This window comes from Lontra canadensis, unplaced genomic scaffold (genome assembly GCF_010015895.1).
Source record: "Lontra canadensis isolate GAN:19392208 unplaced genomic scaffold, GSC_riverotter_1.0 scaffold59, whole genome shotgun sequence".
Taxonomy (NCBI): domain Eukaryota; kingdom Metazoa; phylum Chordata; class Mammalia; order Carnivora; family Mustelidae; genus Lontra; species Lontra canadensis.
The window spans coordinates 10,350,482-10,363,107 of NW_022631053.1; the positions used below are offsets into that span (position 1 = coordinate 10,350,482).

Here is a 12,626-nt window from a genome sequence, read left to right on the forward strand (position 1 = left end):
CATACAGTGCTATTTCAGTACTACTGACTGTTACCTACTCTGTACTTATCATTCCTGTGACTTAGTCATTCCATAACTGGAAGCCTCTACCCACTTCCCTTCACACATTTTGCCTCTCCCCGCCACAGGCGACCACCAGAGTGTCCTCCATATTTATAGGTCTGTTTCTGCTTTTAAGATTCCACGTATAAGTGCAACCATTATTTGTCCTTGACTTATTTTACTTAGCATGATACCCATCTGGTCCCTCCATGTTGTCACAAATGGCAAGATCTCATCCTTTTTATGACTGAGTAATATTCCATTGTGTATATATACCACCTCTTCTATATCCATCTATCAGTGGACACTTAGGTTGCTTCTATATATGGGTTATTGTAAATAATTCTGCAACAAAGATATGGATACATATGGCCTTTCAAATTAGTGTTTTCATTTTGGGGGGAATAAATATCAGAAGTGGAATAACCAGGTCCCATGGTAGTTCTCTTTTTAATTTCTTGAGGCCCCCCAAACTGTTTTCCACAGTGGCTGCATCATTTTATGTTCCCACCAGCAGTGGACGAGAGTTCCTTTTTCTCCATACACTTGCCAACACTTCTTGTCTTTTTGATAAATTTAATGTGATCTTTTTATTTTTTTTGAAAAATGATTATTATGACTAGTGCTAGTGAACATCTTTTCATATACCTGTTGGTCATCTGTGTGTCATCTTTGGAAAAATGTCTCTTCTGGTCCTCTATCCATTTTTAATCAGATTATTTAGTTTTTTGGTGTTGTGTAAATTTTTATATATATATTTTAACAAATAGTGTTAAAACTCAATGAGACTTTGAAAGATTTGGAAGCCATTTAAGCAAAATCTTGCCTCAAAATACACATTTGGAAGTTTTGATAGTTGACATATTGTTTATGGTAACTAAATCACATAATACTAGAAACACTTCCAGAGTTTAAAAATGTTCTAAGAAAAAGTAGTTTCCAAAAATCATTGCTGTCCCATCCACTCTTAAGTGTCTCCTTTAAAGGAGAAATTATGGGTCTGTTTTTTAAAGTATTAGGTATTACACTCATAGAAAAAATCAAATTTGGAACAAGCCTCCTTTTTTAATGGAAAAATGAATAATTCATCTTCATGAGCCCATTTGATAATTTGAACACAACCAGCAAAACTGAGCCTAAAACTAAAAAGTTTGTTGTGTAACTCATTAGACTATTGAGCCTATACTTATGATCCATTTATCGTCCTAAGTGGGCATGTATGAATGGCAGTTGGTACACAAAGTGGGATGGGAGAGTAATGATCTCTGTCAGGATACCTAAGGTATGGTATGTGTCAGGTTAGCATATAAACCTCTATGGTGAAGCTTATTTTAGATAAAATATAAACAAATTCTTTTAAGAAATTTTGTTGGTGCTCCACTGAATCACCTTGCCACCTCCATGAAAGACTTTTGAAAGACAGCGACTTAGATCCTCATAGTTTCCCATGAGGCATAAAAGTTTAGTGACCTCTCTAAAATGTCAAACAAGAGTTGAGATTGGAATTACCTCATTCTCATAGATACCATCTGCTTTCTGGTTATCAAGAGAACAAAGTTGAGAAAAGAGTGTTCTTAAAAGATTGTTCTTAAATTCCTGCACCAATTTATCTCAATCCTAAATCTAGTAGAATATGTTTAGGAAGGTATTTTATCACATCAGAGTATAATATGACCATTGTAATAAGTCTCATATATTATGACATACATATATTTGTGAGAATTAAATGAAATATTGCAAAGTTTTTGGTAAATCACATAAATTCTTTACCAGCTGAATTCTAAAGTGATCCTCTAAGACCATTCTGAACTTTTGATTCTCTCGGATTTTTGATATTTTGCGATTGTGACCCAGGGAAACTCAGACTTTGGAAATAACTATGAAGGCAATGGTAGCCACTGAACTTCAAAAAAAAAAAAAATCGTTGATCCATTTGAGATCATTAAGAGCTTATCTATATCAGGCACTGGGCTAGGAATGGTAGAAAACTAAAGATAAGAATGACATATTGTCCTCCAAGGATTCACAGTTCAGGGGAAATCAAATATACACACAAGTAACGAGACAAAAACGTGTCATGGAAAGTCCGAGAAAGTATACTTCAGTTGTCTGAACTTGAAAGGATTTATGGAGGAGGCTGCATTGGCCTTGGTGGATAGAACTTGAGTTGGGGTGGAAGACCATTCTGTAGCAAAACCAGAGGCTGGGAAAAGTGGTTCATTTTGATTAATAGATTGGTTTGTGAGAGACACCGGGTGGGCATAAGGTTAGAAATAAAACTTGGGCAGTCAGAGAAAGACAAATACCATATGATTTCACTCACCTGTGGAATTTAAGAAAACGAATGAACATGGGGGGAGTGGGGAGAAAAAGGAAAATCAAGACACACTCTTAACTATAGGAAACAAACAGATGGTTACCAGAGGGGAGGTGGGTGGGGGATGGGTTAAATAGGTGATGGGGATTAAGGAGGGCACTTTTGATGAGCACTGGGTGTTGTAAGTGTTGAATCACTAAATTCTACACCTGAAATTAAAGTTACACTATATGTTAACTGAAATTTAAATAACTTGAAAAAGTTATGACAGGGTCATATCAAGGAGGATTAATAAGAATCATTCTTAAGAGTTTTAAAAATTTAAAAATTCTGAATATATATATTAACTATTAAATATTTGAAGTGGGTGTTAAAGCTGAGTTTTAGGAAAATGATTAGGCAATTCTCAAAGTATGAGCACATTGAAAATGACAGACTAGAGTTGGGGGGCCCAAAGGGGGCTCTTCTTAAAGTTAAGGGTAATGTTTTAGGGACCATTCAGTTATTCACATATTTCTAGTTACAACACAAATTATTGAGTAGAAGCAGCCAGGAGGGGTTATTGATGGGATTCTTTTTGGTCAAGAGGTGAAATGGCATTTGGAGATGGAAGGAAAAGATATACAAGAGAACATCCTATCAAGAGCTTTATAGTCAAGAGAATAAAGTTGAGAAAAGTCATCATGGAAGCTTTTGAGATCAATTACGTTTGCACAATGAGTCCAAAAGTTAATCTGGAGTACTAGGATTACAAACTACAGTTCTATGGTGAATAAACTGATTTTACGTTAACTAATCTTACATAGGGAGCATAATCTTGATTTTACCAAGAGAAATGTAAATGTAAGCTTTCACTTACCAGAAGAATTTGGAGAAAGATCATAATTCTTAAGCCTGTGCAATATACGTATTAAGTTTATCCTGGATCTTATAGTTAGGAGTAAATATTGAAGTAGAATGCTTAGGTTTGAGTTCATGGAAGGAACTTTGGCAAATTAATATTTCTAAGAATTTGTTTTCTTGAAATAAAGACAGTGACTACCTAAAGAGGACATTTTTTTTTTAGGGTTAAATGGAACAGTAGGTAAGGTGGTTAGCATTAGGGCCCATTATCTAGAAGCTCGATGTATTTTGCTTACTATCACTTATCCAATAATTCTCTTTCTTCAAGGAGCTAAAAACCCAAATAGTATATAAGGCTGATAATACACTGAACATTCGGAAACAAGATCTACTAAAGCAAGTTATACTCTAGTATAAGAAAAATTAATTTGGACTGGACTTTTTTAAGTAAAATTTTTTGGAAATATGATATCCAGCAAAATAAGGTACAGTTCAGTGAATGTTCCAAAGTGAACACATCTGTGTAGTCAGCACCCAAACCAAGGCTATCAACACCCTAGAAATTCCCCCCTATACCCCATTATAGTCCTTATCCCCCTCCAAGGGTAACACCTATTCAGACATAAATATATATGTTTGCCAGACTTTGAACTTCATATAAATAGAACTTAGATAATTTGAGACAGTATTATGTCTGTGAGATTCATGTTGTAACTGTAGTTTGTCACTGCAATCTAGTGGGAACATACAATTGTATTACTTATGAGTATGCAAATATGTTTTATATGATTCTCCACTTGACAAACATTTGAGATTGTTTTAAATTTGAGACTTAAAAATAATGCTGTTAAGAATATTTCTCACGTGTTTTTTGCATGGAGATCTTGTGGCTATGTAGACAGAAGTTGAATCTTAGTGTATGCACAGGTTTGGGTTTAGTATCTGTTTTGTGAGGATGGTTGATGAGAATTTGAATTGTTTCACATCCTTGTCCATACTTGACATTATCAGGCTTTTGAATTTATAATCTTTGTGCATTTGTTAAACTTAGTAGATATTTACCTAGTAACTATTATGTGTTAGTGATATTTACAAAGCACTTTGTGAGACACCTGGGTGGCTCCATTAAACATCTACTCAGGTCCTGATCCCAGAATCCTGGGATCGAGTCCTGAGTCCCACATCAGGCTCCCTGCTCAGCAGGGAGTCTGCCTCTCCTTCTGCCTGCCATTCCCACTGCTTATGCACTCTTGTGTGCTCTCTTTCTCTCTGACAAATAAATAAATGAAGTCTTAAAGCACTTGGTATGGAGGAGAACAATAGGAATGGGTCAGGAGATAAGAAATATTACATATTTTCAAAAAAGACTTTATATATTGCAACCAGTAGATATGGAGGAAACTTACATGCATATTACATGTGAAGCAATAGCCCCAAGAGCCAATAACCTTCCCTTGGATATTCCACGAAGCCTCTTTGTACTTCCACTCCAGTAGCTAGACTTGCCTAACATCCTGCCAGATCTGATATGTTAATACCAGGCATGGTGATTTTTTCTAATCCTTTTTACACTTCTCCTTCCTCATCTCTTCCCAAAGTTGTGTAATGACTAATTCATGTAACACAACTCGTATTTCATAATATTCATAGTGGTTTTCCTTTCTAGTTTGAAACCTTACAACATAATTTTAAAATTAGAAAAGGAAGGATATAAATTAATAAAAATTAAGGGTTGCAGTAGTCCCTGAAAAAAAAAGTCCCACAAAAAATTGTGAGAGGGACGTGGAAGATATTGGACATAATATCCTGTTTCCTGACTTCAAAGGTGGATATTTTGTTTTATTGTTTTTAAAGCATACATTTTATATATCTTACAGCTTGCTGTTCAATATACTGATAGTTGGACTGCTATTGCTTGCTATCTGGAAAAGATTTTAATGACTGAGTATGAAAGAACCAAGTATAAGCAAAAGCAATGAAAAAGGAAACTAAACAATATTGAAGCAAATTGAAATTATTATTTTAGGATAAATATTGATTTTAATTGGCTCTTAATATGTAGATTTGAAATATAAATACATTTAACAATAATTAGTAATTACATAAGCTATATATGAAAAAAGCCTTTGAGAATTTTTTTTTTAAGATTTTATTTATTTATTAGACAGAGATCACAAGTAGGCAGAGGGGCAGGCAGAGAGAGAGGAGGAAAGCAGGTTCCCCACTGAGCAGAGAGCCCAATGTGGGGCTTGATCCCAGGACCCTAAGACCATGACCTGAGCCGAAGGCAGAGGCTCAACCACTGAAACACCCAGGTACCCCGCCTTTGAAAATTTAAATTAAAAATATCAGATAAAAATCTTTGAGTCACATGTAAGAACTATACAGAAGTCTAAACAGTTAGCCATGTATAAATGCCTTTTGTTTTCTCAGATATAAATGTTTTTATTTTTTCCTTTCCAAATTTTTATTTAAATTCGTTAATATACAATGTAATATTCATTTCAGCTATAGAATTTAGTGATTCATCTTATAACACCTAGTACTCATATCACAAGAAATAAGGATGATTGTCATAATTTATTTTTGAGACAAATATTCATTTTAATGGGATCTTATTTAATAGCAAATTCTATAAACTAGTTCTAAAATATAATTAATTGAAATATTGTATCAAACAGTTAGATTTCTGTGGAATGTAACTTCGGTGTAGTCATTAAAATTGTCAGAAGAAGGCTTGTCCAAAGCAGAATCATTTCTGTTTCTAGCTTGTAATTTTTTTCAGGGTATAAATACACATTTATGGAAGCTTTTTTCATTATAATTAATTTTATCTATCATAAACCCAAATATAATATTTGATAGATAGAACCAGAAAGCATTTTCTATAATTAATAACATTCTATTTGGGATACCATTAAAAATAGTGTAAGAATTAAAATGTAGATTATGCTCTGTAAATGGTAATGTACTATATTTTTAGAAGAATGGAAGAATAAAAAGTCAATTTATACTGCCACATTAATAAAAAAAAGACACCCTATTCTGCCACCAGAGAGAATCCCCATTCTTCCAACTGAGGGAAAGTTCTCTAGTGTCATTCCTGGGCTTTTGAAGGACTTTCACACCTAGTGGTATGGAAATTAGTCAGGCATAGTTCCTTCCTCACTCCCAAGCTTTTCTTTAGTGTTAGGGACCAGGCTCAAAAACAGTAGCTCATATGGAATACTGTCTCCATGCCAGCATTGCTTTGCTGAAATTGGCAAGATCTCAATTTTAGATGAATCCAGGAGGATGCCCTTATCTCTGTTGATCCACAGGGCACCCCATAGGATCAGAACAACAACAATTTTGAATCTCTATTACATGAAGCTTTCCTCTCTGTGTTATTTTTGTTAAACAAAATTCACTATCTCATTCATATAAAACATTGCATATTTAAAAGATCTTTGTATATATTTTCTCATGTTTCATTCTACATGGCATATACTTGTTCAGTAAACATAGATGTGGTTTCTGTTCTTAAGTTTAGAATTCTCATAATTCTTCAACATCTTTAAAGTGTGGGTATATTTTGGTAGAAAGTCTAGCTGCTTTTCCTGCCACATAATTCATACAGGAAAATCATCCTAATATTCAATTTTGTTATGTTAAGCTATTCCCTTTATTTAGATATGGTAGAGTAAGTCATTTAAGATTATGGTTTATATTGAGAGCTTTGGAGATTTTTTTGCATTTTATGAAATTCAATATTGTCTTCAAATTTGGCACTCAAGCTATGAGAATATTTTATAGTTTGTAAGTCAAAACATGGATAAAACTTGGGAGTAAATTTCACTTATACATTGGGAATTTTTTAATATACTTTTTAATGCTTAGGAAAGCTCTAGAGATCTTTTTAAAAAAATTGGTTGGAAAAATTTTAGCTGTGATTAAGATAATAAAAAGCAGATTCCTTTGGGGAGCCTATTTTCTTAGAAACTAAAATTTTGAAGTCCTGGTATTAACTTTAGGATTTCATTCAGGTAACTGATGTCATAATAAGAGAGGGGCAATATATAAAACTGAGATATATTTTATAATTCTAAAGAACTAAGAAATGACCTATTTGCCTTCTACCAAAGATGCCCCCATAATACAGGTATGCAGAAATTTGCATTTTCTCAGGGTGCTGGGTGACTCAGTTGAGCATCTGACTCTTGATTTAGACTCAGGTCATGATCTCAGTGTTGTGAAATGGAGCCCCACATCAGGCTCTATGCTGAGCTTGGAACCTGCTTAAGATTCTCTCTTGCTCTCTCTCACTCTCTTCCTCTCTCCCTCTCCCTCTCCTTTTCCCTCTGCCCCTCTCCCCACACCCAAACTTGCTCTCTGTTTAAAGAAAAAAAAAAAAAAGATTGCATTTTCTCATTTGAGGAAACAGAATTTTTTAAATTGAACCTATTAAATACATATCTAAAGAGTTAAATTGTGATTCTTAAAATACTTGAAAAACACTGTGGTCTTTCCCTTCTTTCCTTCCTTCCTTCCTTCCTCTTTTTCTTTTTTCTTTTCTTTTCTTTCCTTTCCTTTTTTATCTTTTCTTTCCCTTTCCCTCCCTTCCTCCCTCCCTCCCTCCCTCCCTTCCTTCCTCTTTCTTTTCTTTCTTTCTTTCTTTCTTTCTTTCTTTCTTTCTTTCTTTCTTTCTTTCTGTATCCTATCTTTAAAATTGGGAGAGAATTTCAATTTTCATATCCTACACAAAGCATAAATTTAATTTTCTCCACTGAAGTATACAGTTTCCATGCCTAGCAAATCTTTCTGAAATTGGAGACCATACCACAGCACAATATAGCCTACTTCTTTTCAGGAAAACTATATAATTTTTCTTTGTTTTGAGCCAAAACCAGTATGTATGAAAGATTCACCTGTAATTCTCATTCTGTACACTGAAGTAAGAATGTATTAAATTCCTCCTTCAAAGGACAAATATTTAAGGACAGCTGTTCTTCTGTGTTCCTGGTTAAATATATCTATTTTAATTCTTTAATCATCCCAATCTCCTTTGTTGTTGTTCTCAAAATGTAACATGTAGAATTTCATTTGTTAGCAAAATGGTCTAGCTGTAAAGAATATTGCAATCCTTGGTGCGAATGCTGCACCCAATATATTCGATACTGCATCAAATTTGTTTTTAGTAGTCACTCAGTTTTTCTTATACTGATCTTACATCAGTATAAACCTAGATGTGATACTGTCATTAATCATTTTATTTATCATTAGCAGTAGATAATATTTTAAACCAGTGTGTAGAACTTTGATTTCTATTCTATTTCTTTTTATTCTAGCCTCAACTCATTTACTTTTTATTCTCATGCCTGACTTTTTTTCTTAGTTTCAGGTTTTTATTTAGATCCCAGATGTGACTTTTTTAAAAAAATTTATTTATTTAACAGAGAGAGAGAGATCACAAGTAGGCAGAGAGGCAGGCAGAGAGAGAGGAGGAAGCAGGCTCCCCGCCGAGCAAAGAGCCCAATGCGGGGCTTGATCCCAGGACCCTGGGACCATGACCTGAGCTGAAGGCAGAGGCTTTAACCCACTGAGCCACCCAGGCGCCCCCCAGATGTGACTTTTAAATAAGTTCTCTCACTTTTATGTCACAAGTAAGTCAGGAAGCATACTTTACTTGTCTTCATAAAGTAGCTAATAACATACTCTATGACAAGGTGGACCTAGGGTGGACTTAGTTGTCTCAAGACAACTTTTCGGTTTGACCTTAATCTTCATTAATGAATGAAATGTCATTGATTATAGTTTTTGAATAGTCTTATTGATGAGACACATGTACATAGTTAAGAGATGGTGCTAAAATATTGATAAAGAAAAAGCTATCTCCTGTTGCAGTCTTTCCTACCCCAGAAATAATCTTTAAATCCTTCCGTTTTCTGCTATTTGCCTCCATATTTCCAATTAATAGGCTTTTCCTGCTATTTCTTGTTGCTTCAAATAATGTTACCTACTGGCTTCATTTAATAGAGGTTGAGATTTTAATTCTCTTATATAAGGCCACTAACCCTATCTTCCAAATAAATTTCAGTTAATAGTGCTCCTTATGCCAGTGTCTATACTGTTGTGCACTGTTCCTTTCTTATACAACTCTTTAATTTTCCTGGAGTTAATAATAGCTTTGTTTAGGGGCACCTGGGTGGCTCAGTGGGTTAAGCATCTGCCTTCAGCTCAGGTCATGATCTCAGGGTTCTGGGATCGAGTCCCACATCGGAATCCTTACTCAGCAGAAAGCCTGCTTCTCCCTCTCCCTCTGCTTGCCACTCGCTCTCCTTGGCCCTCTCTTTCTCGCTATATCTCTCTCTGTCAAATAAATAAATAAAAATTTTTAAAAAAGCTTCATTTAAAATATTGCTTAGTTTTTTTTTTTTTTTTTAAAAGATTTTATTTATTTATTTGACAGACAGAGATCACAAGTAGGCAGAGAGGCAGGCAGAGAGAGAGGAGGAAGCAGGCTCCCCACTGAGCAGAGAGCCGGATGCGGGGCTCAATCCCAGGACCCTGAGATCATGACCCGAGCTGAAGGCAGAGGCTTTAACCCACTGAGCCACCCAGGCGCCCCTATTGCTTAGTTTTTTAATTGTCTAACCACTAGTGTTTCTCTCAGGTGTCTAAACAGGTATGTAAAAACTCCTTGAACATTTTTTCTTACATGTCCAGATATTTCCTCTTTCCTAGACACCTTGCAGACAGATACCCTCCTCCAAAATAAAATCTTCCTTCTCTGATCTGGCTTGGATGAACTTAACCTTGTTGTCCCATTCTTTCATCCTGTTGAAGTCTTTTTACTCATCTTCAATTTTGGTGGCATTTTCTTGCATCAGATAATTCTTTTCAAAATTTCCTCTCTCAAACACTTTTATTCATCTTCCTAAAAAAAAGAAAAACAGGTGAAAACATTTTTCCATCTTGCAAACATAGAAAGGTCTTTAATCAATTCTCATATCTGACTAATAATTTTAATGGTTATAGAATTCTAGTTTGAGAAAAATTTCCCTCAGTTTTTTCCTACAATTTTTATTAAAGTATAATTAACATACAGTGTTGTGTTAGTTTCCAGTGTGCAATATAATTCAGTAATTCCATACATTACTCAGTGCTCATAACAATAAGTGTTCTCTTAATCCTTTTTATCTATTTCACACATCTCCCCACCCACTGCCCTTCTGGTAGCCACCAATTCTCTGTATTTGAGTGTTTTTTTTTTTTTTCGTCTGCTTTTTCTTTCTTCATAAATTCCACATATGAGTAATCATATGGTATTTGTCTTTCTGTCTGACTTAATGCACTTAGCATTATACCCTCTAGGTTCATCCATGTTGCTGCAAATGCAAGATCTCATTCATTTTTATAGCTGAGTAACATTCCATTGTATAAATATACAACATCTTTATCCATTCATCTATGGATGGACATTTGGGTTGCTTCCATATCTTGGCTTGTAAACAATGCTGCAATAAACATACAGGTGCATACATCTTTTCAAATTAGTGTGCTATACTTCTCTGTGACTTCTTTTGTAATTGGAAGTTCATACCACTTAATCCCCTTTGTCTCTTTCACCCGTCTCCCACTCACTTCCCCTCCGGCAACTACCATTTTGTTCTGTGTATTTAAAAGTCTGGTGTGTGTGTGTGTGGGGGGGTTCTTTGCATTTTTCTATTTATCTTTTTTCTTTGTTTTGTTTCTTAAATCCCACATAAGTGAAATAAAAAATTTCCCTGCAATGTTTTAGACATTATCTTCCAACATTTGACCTACTTATTGAGAAGTCTGGTGATTCTGAATTCCGATCTGTGCTATGTGCCCTTATCTTTCTCTCTATACTGCTGAAGTTTTTGGTATCCTTATCCCTATCATTCCAATATTTCATAATGAGGCAACTTTGTGTGTTTAAAATTCAGTTTGCTAGTCATTTTTTAGGCCCTTTCATTAAGGAGACTTGTGTTCAGAATTTTTTTTTATAATTTCTATGGAATGGTTTTCTTTACTGAACTCATTCTAGTTGGATATTGGGATTTTTGGATTGATCCTTTAATTCTCTTCATATTCTCCTATCTTTGTCATTTGGTTTTACTCAGTGGGAAACTGTCAATATCTAAACTATCTCCTGAGTTATTTCAGTTATGTTTTTAATTATCAGAAGCTTTTTCTTGCCTTCTGATTGTTTTGAGGTCATAGTAACCTATTCTTATTTCATCAGACAATATTTACTCTCTTATATTAAAGTTTTTACATTATAGTTTTTGGAGCAGTGATTCTTGATTATCTCTTTAACTTTCATACCCTTTCTCTAAGATGATGGTGGGAATGGTTTTCTGTTTTTCCTACCAAAGATTTTCTTCAAAAGTTGACGATTTTCTGCAGCTCATTATTATTTAAAAATAAGGCACTAGAGAATTAATTGGAAACTCTGCATCTGCATAGAGTTTAGTAACTGGTTTTCCCTGTAAGTCAATACTTGAAGGTCTGTTCTTTTGGAGACCCAGTTTCTCAGAGAAGGACCCTCTAATGCCTTGTCTGGAAGCAAGAATAATATTGCCAGAGAGACTAAGTAAGGGTCAAGAGTTCAGTGTGTGGAATTCCACAACTTTTCCTTCAGCATTCCCAATTCAAAGGCTCCCCCATGCACACATTTAATTTCTGCAGAGAATAAGCTGCTGATCTTGCTAATGTGTGGAAGAGGAGCTGTGACCCCCCCCACCCCCGCCACCTTGCATCTCTTGCCGAGCCTCTTGGCTCTGCCGGTGCAAGTTTGTCTTCCTTCTCATTGGTCTTCTTCATTCCTTTTATCCTCTTTAGATCTTCCAAAGTTATTGAAATGTATTTGATTCACTCTGACTTTGTGGGATGAAAAAAGATGACGAAGAGGAAATGAATACATGTGGTCACTCCACCACTTTTAACTGAAACTGGTTAATTATTTTAATCAGTTGTCTATTTGCCTTCCCTTCCAATTTCTCTTCCTTATGCCCACTGTGACTATAATTTAAGGTGTACCTGATGTGTTTTTCAGTATCTAGGTAAGCAGATTTTTTTTTTCCCCAGGGAGAACAAGAAAGGCTTTTACTGGAATTCCACTGGAGTGATTACCCTTCTATCTCACCATTGAATGAAATCTGAATATATGAGCCTTGCACAATCCCTATGTTCCATTCAAGCGTTTCATAGAGAAAGCCATGTCATTGACTGTATTTTCACCATTTTATATTTCCTCAGGATTAGGAGAGGAAGAAAAAAGAAAGGGGAATGGAAGATTAATATGCATTTAGAGAATTGTGTCAAGAACTGTTTTAGGTTATTCATATGTTATCCTTTAATCTCACAACTACCTGAGGTAGGTCTTATTATTGCCAGTCTCTGATGAGATAACTGAAGA

At 35.0% G+C, this 12,626-nt stretch overlaps 1 protein-coding gene across 1 annotated transcript in view; it reads left to right on the plus strand.

The window, feature by feature from the left end:
* The window catches only part of ADAMTS20 (ADAM metallopeptidase with thrombospondin type 1 motif 20), a 190,081-nt gene that overhangs the window by 115,121 nt on the left and 62,334 nt on the right, over positions 1-12,626 (plus strand). The gene's annotated exons all lie outside the window — the stretch shown is intronic.